Source organism: Periophthalmus magnuspinnatus, chromosome 20 (assembly GCF_009829125.3).
Source record: "Periophthalmus magnuspinnatus isolate fPerMag1 chromosome 20, fPerMag1.2.pri, whole genome shotgun sequence".
Taxonomy (NCBI): Eukaryota; Metazoa; Chordata; class Actinopteri; order Gobiiformes; family Gobiidae; genus Periophthalmus; species Periophthalmus magnuspinnatus.
In genome coordinates, this window is record NC_047145.1 from 7266595 (window position 1) to 7273198 (window position 6604).

The following is a 6604-nucleotide window of genomic DNA, read 5'->3' on the forward strand; positions in this document are numbered from 1 at the left end:
ATAAAAGCCCCACAGAAAGTCGAAATTACGAGTTTTAAACTCGTAATTATGAGTTTAAAACTCGTAATTATGAGTTTAAAACTCGTAATTATGAGTTTAAAACTCGTAATTACGAGTTTAAAACTCGTAATTTCGACTTTTAAAACTACTAATTATGAGTTTAAAACTCGTAATTAGGACTTTTAAAAGTATGAATTATGAGTTTATAACTCGTAATTTTGGGAATGTAACATTTACAAAAAGTGAACCTTATCAATTTTGATTAAATGAATTTGGTATTTTAATAATTTCCTCAATAAACCAGCGGGGTTGTGACCAGCTGGCACTCTGCTCAGACCAGGAAAACGAGCGCTCACAGACACAGAGCACAGCTCATGAGTGGTCAGAACAGCACTCAGGGCCCACTGATTTGTTCAAGACGCCAGAAACTTTACTGGAGCTTAATTTATTCATTTTTTAAAAGTATGTAGGTGATAAACATAACAGTCCTCCTCCTGTCTCCTCTGCTCTGTACACTCAGTTGCAGTGTGCTACAAGCTCAATTGAGACTTTAAAAGTTCTAATTACGAGTTTTAAACTCATAATTAGTAGTTTTAAAACTCATAATTACGAGTTTTAAACTCATAATTAGTAGTTTTAAAAGTCGAAATTACGAGTTTTAAACTCGTAATTACGAGTTTTAAACTCATAATTACGAGTTTTAAACTCATAATTACGAGTTTTAAACTCATAATTACGAGTTTAAAACTCGTAATTTCGACTTTCTGTGGGGCTTTTATTTTTTTTTTCATGGCGGAAACGGGCTTCCATACATATTTGACTCTAGAAAGAAAATAAAAAAGAGAGCGTTACTTTCCCCCGCCTTCGCAACAGAGCCGTATTGAAGTGCATCTGACGGGTGAGACTACTAATTTCACCAAAACAACACTAGTCACAAAAAATCATAGCTAGTTTTCCCTTGTTTGACAATTCTGTTTTACGCTTAAACTTCCAGAAAAATGGCTTCCTTGAGTGTAAATTTTCACTGTATTTTGGATGGAGTTTTTTGTGTTGATGACAAGTAGAGGGATACTGTTTTAGGACTCACCACTATTTCCTGTATTTTGTACTTTTCTTCTCAACTTTTTTCCGTAAACTGTCAGCTAACTGTTGTAAAACTATGATAAATATTTAGATGAGGTACTATCACACTAAACCCAGTTATAATTAGAAAAACGTGAAAAACTTGTATGCACTTTACAAAACCTATATCTAAAGTCTAAGGCTTATTAATCCAGCTCACCGAACTTGACCAAATTATATTAAAATATGTAAGGTTAAACCTTGTTTCAGGTTTTTTCAACTGAAATTTAATAATTATTATTTTCAATTCAATGTATTTTTGTGAAGCCCAAAATCACAACAGTAGTTGCCTCTGAGGGCTGAACATGAACATTATTTCAACCAAAAGAGAGTTAGAAAATCAATAGTTAAAGAGAAACAGGCAAGCAAATTAATCACCAGAGTTATCCAGCAAATGGATAACTGTCCCAGAACATCTGTTGCCCTTAGACCCTCCTTCTCGGCAAGGAAGAACTCAAAAAAATATTTATTAATGCATCTGGAAAACAGTTTGTACAATGAGCCTTACATATTCATGCTTTGCTACATATTGCAGGCCAAATCTCTAATGTAATGGCCTGTGTGTCGAAAAGCTTGCCCAACCTTGGTCTAACCACATCCAACAGTCCACAGAACAGCAGCTTTTATGTTGCAGTGAATTGAAAATAGAACTGGCTCAAAGGGGACCAGCAGAATGCGTGCAATTGTGCAAAAGGCCACTAGAGAGGGCCTAAACTAAGTGTTGTGTTATAAACTGCAAATTCATAAAATACCTTTAGGGTTAATGTTTAGGTATATATATATATATATATATATATATATATATATATATATATATATATATATATATAGCCTGGGTCTTATATAACTGAAGTGGCTAATATTAAGAAATCCTACCAATAGCTTGAGAAAGCTGGACTGAAGGACAGCACAGAGGCACTAATCCTGGCTGCATAGGAGCAGGCCTTGAGCACCAGAGCAATAGAGGCCCAGATCTACCACACCAGACAAGACCCAAGGTGTAGGCTGTGCAAAGAGGCCCATGAGACAATCCAGCACTTAACTGCAGGGTGTAAGATGTTGGCCAACCAAGTGGCGGGCATAGTGTACAGAAACATCTGTGCAGAGTACGGACTGGAAGATCAAGGTGGGAAACACCTCTAAAGGTAGTGGAAAATGACCGAGCCAAGATCCTGTGGGACTTCCAGATACAGACTGACAGAATGGTGATGGCGAACCAACTGGACATTGTGGTGGTGGATAAACAACAGAGCAAAGCCGTTGTGGTGGACATCGCAGAACCAAGTGATGGGAACATCAGGAAAAAGGAACATGAGAAACTAGAGAAATACCAGGGGCTCAAAGAAGAGCTGGAGAAGGCCTGGAAGGTGAAAGTATCAGTGGTGCCCGTGGTCATCGGAGCACTCAGGGCAGTGACCCCCAAACTGGAGGAGTGGCTACAGCAGATCCCAGGAAAAACATCAGACATTTCAGTCCAGAAAAGTGCAGTACTAGGAACAACAAAGATACTGCGTAGAACCCTCAAGCTCCCAGGCCTCTGGTAGAGTCCCGAGCGTGGCAAAGAGGGGATGAGACCACCCGCGGAGGGTGAGGAGGAGATTTATATATATATATATATATATATATATATATATATATATATATATATATATATATATATATATATATATATATATATATATATATATATATATATAGAAATGGATGGATGAAAAATCAAAACTTTGGACACATCTTCAAATTCAGTGTTTTTGTTTTTTAAATTTTTTCTTTATGTTTACTACTTTCCACATTGTTGCAGATACAGACTGAAAACATCAAATAGAGCCATATGATGCAAGACGACATAAGGAATTATAGCAAAGTTGGAGAATATTAGGCTAGACTCCCAGGAAAAACATCAGACATTTCAGTCCAGAAAAGTGCAGTACTAGGAACAGCAAAGATACTGCGTAGAACCCTCAAGCTCCCAGGCCTCTGGTAGAGTCCTGAGCGTGGCAAAGAGGGGATGAGACCACCCACGGAGGGTGAGGAGGAGATTTATATTTATATTTATATATATATATATATATATATATATATATATATATAAATGGATGGATGAAAAATCAAAACTTTGGACACATCTTCAAATTCAGTGTTTTTGTTTTTTAAATTTTTTCTTTATGTTTACTACTTTCCACATTGTTGCAGATACAGACTGAAAACATCAAATTGAGCCATATGATGCAAGACGACGTAAGGAATTATAGCAAAGTTGGAGAATATTAGGCTAGACTCCTCAAAGTAGCAACCCTTTACAGTGCTGGAAAACCCATTAAGGATGGCTACTTTACAGGGCTAATTTTGATGCCTTCAGTGGATAACACTGCAATGAAGATGAAGATAAAGGAGAAAAAATAAAATAAAACATTAAATGAGAAACTGTCTCCAAACTGGTATTGTTTATTTAATGTGAAATTGCTCAAATAGAGAAACTAAATAAAAATATGTATTTAGTTATTTTTTCAATAATACATACTGGTATAGTGTTTGTTTTAATCAGACTGGGATTAGAATATGTAGCTGTAACAGATCATTTAAGAATTTTCCCTAAATCTGAGCAAATAGTAGTGGTAGATGGAGCAGGGAAACTGGTCGGGTCACTGGCCCCTGGGACTGGGTACAGCTCCTCATAGACAAACAAAACCCAAGAGACACCAGACACACACACTATTGTTCTGAACCATGACAATCCGGTAGGACAAGCCAGTGCCTGATCTCACCATATCTCAGAAAGTAAGCAGGGCTGGGCCTGGTTAGTACTTGAATGGGAGACTCCAAGAAATATCAGGTGCCACAGTGGGGCGCCAGTGGCAACAAACTTTCATTGTGACCTTAGGCAAAGCACTTCACCCACATTGCCTAGCATGAAAGTGGTGTGTGTGTGAGTGTTGGTGGTGGTCAGACGGGCTGATGGCGCAGATTTGCAACTGTGCTTTTGTCAGTTTGCTCCATTGCAGCTGTGGCTAGTAGTTTATCACCACAGAGTGTGGAGTAAATGAATAATACATTGTAAAGCATCTTTGAGGGTCCAAAAAAGTGTTACATAAATCTGATGCGTTATAATACTACTACTACCAATAATTAGTAGTTGTAGTTGTTGTTTATTTGTTTTTATGGTTAAAGGAGATGCAATTATTTCACCTGGAATGTTCCACAACATTGCATTAAAATTATCTATCTTGTATTTATTAATTACAGGTGTGTTGTATTGCTCAAAAATACATTGGAAAACTGTATTCTGCTTAATATATTGATTGTTATTTGACCTAATGGCATCACTACTTGTCCCCATGGAGATAGATACATTTAATTACATTTTGTGGAGCATTGCAGGAAAAGTAAAAAGATGACAGAGGTGGGTACAAAGTCACATTTATTGAAGTACATGCAAGTTACTTGAGTAACTTTTTGAATAAAATTATTCTCCTCAGAGTAGAACAAGCATACAACTTCAGACAGCATACTTTTCCATCCGTATTATATTGTACAGTGTAACAGTACTAGGTCTGTTACAAGTACCGAAAATCAAATACTAATCGTTACTAAAACTAGTATCAAAACTAGATACTCCTTTGAGCAAATATCAATGCAAAAAAAGGTCACAATTATAAGACAGAAATGAACTTTTCCTGAATAGCTTTAGAATGATCTTGGGCTGTATCAGAACATGTATAAGACACATAGACTAGTGTACACCCATGGACCACTATAGAACATACATGGACGACTGAGGGATTACACAGATATAAGGCCACATGTACTATTATTTAATCATAAAAATCACATACTGTTGTCTAAAGAACGAGTGGTATAGGAATCAGTACTGATTATTGAGTTTATTCCTTAGTATTGGAATCAAGTTTGAAATTTTAGTATTGTGTCCACACCATTGTCAGGAGTAGTTACCTGGAGAATAATTGTTCCTGTGAGAGGTTACTTTGTGTTTGATGTTTGAGAACTATGACCTTGTCAATGAGCGAGGCGTGTATAAGTTAGATTTATGGAAGAATATTTACTGGAGTAACTTTTTAACAAAACTGTTGCAGTAGTTTTTAGGCACATACATTTACTCCTACTAGAGCTTAACAGTACTCTTACTTGAGTAATATACTGTGTACCAGTACTCTTGAGTAAAATTTCTTCACACTGTGAGTAAATCTACAAGTGACAAAAGCTTGATGTTGACATGAAATGAAATGATTTGAACATTTGTGTTACTTGCAGTTTTCCTTCACATATGATGTAGTCTGTCTCATTTTTGTGTCTGTCCTTTGAAAATACAAGATTTTGTGCATAATTTAATGGTTTGTCCTTCAAATTACATTAACTTGAAATTATAAATCAGATGTTGCATCCTGACAGTTACTCCTACAGTTACTTAAATTTCCCTAATGATGATATCATTTTGAAATAACGATACTCTTACTTGAGGACACTTTTTGGCCACCGTACCACCTCTGCCAATGCCATAAATCACCAGTTTTGTCTGAGTCACAATCCCATTCACACATTCTGCCAAGTCATGGCCCTGCAGCAGAAACATGACACCTGGTCATCGTTACATCCTCACCCTCCCACACCTTCCTCCACCCTGCCCCCAGTGTCAACTAGTGTCAACTCCAAAACAGAAACAAATAGAAATTAAAGGTCATATGACAGATTAGACTATTAATTTCACATAATTATATTTAATATTTTACAAGAAACAATGTGCTTAGTGTTTTCTTGTTTTTTTGTTTTTTTGTTTTTTTTCCATTTTGGGAAAGTTTATAATTTTGCTTCCTGGCTGGACATGGGCAGCAGACGTGATTGCCATTACCCAAACTGGCACCTGGTCTGATTTGGCACCTTTGTAATTAAACCCGTTAAGCCCTTTTAAATGTGTTTATTCTGTGTTCTGCGGCTGTAGTCACACGGATGTCTCAGCTTAAATACATTCATATCTAATTTTAACTCTTTCACAGAGTTTATTCTTAGAAATACAAACAGAAACAATCATACGTGACCATAACCATCAAAGAAAGTGTTTTTAATATTGTCGTGGTGTCAGAGCCAGTATTTATTGAGTATCAAGTCTTTTCCTTAGTTTTGAAATCAAGCCTGACATTTTAGTATGACAACACAGGTGAGAGGAGGGTTTGCTCACAATAAGAGACTGGGTTTGAGCAATAAAAACACCCGTAATAGAATAAATACCATATTGTGAAACATGTCAGCATTTCCACAAAGACAAGGGAGCAGCAGGGAAGGTTATACCCTACACCTTTAACTTTCTTGAAAATGCTTTGTAGTAACCTGAGTCTATGCAACCACCACATTCCCGGGTGTCCCAGAGGAGGCGGGGCTCAGGTGTGATGAAACCCCTCCCCCTTCCACTGTGTCGGGGAGGGCCTGGCTGTGTCCTGGGGCTGAATACACGGGGGTATTTGAATGAGGA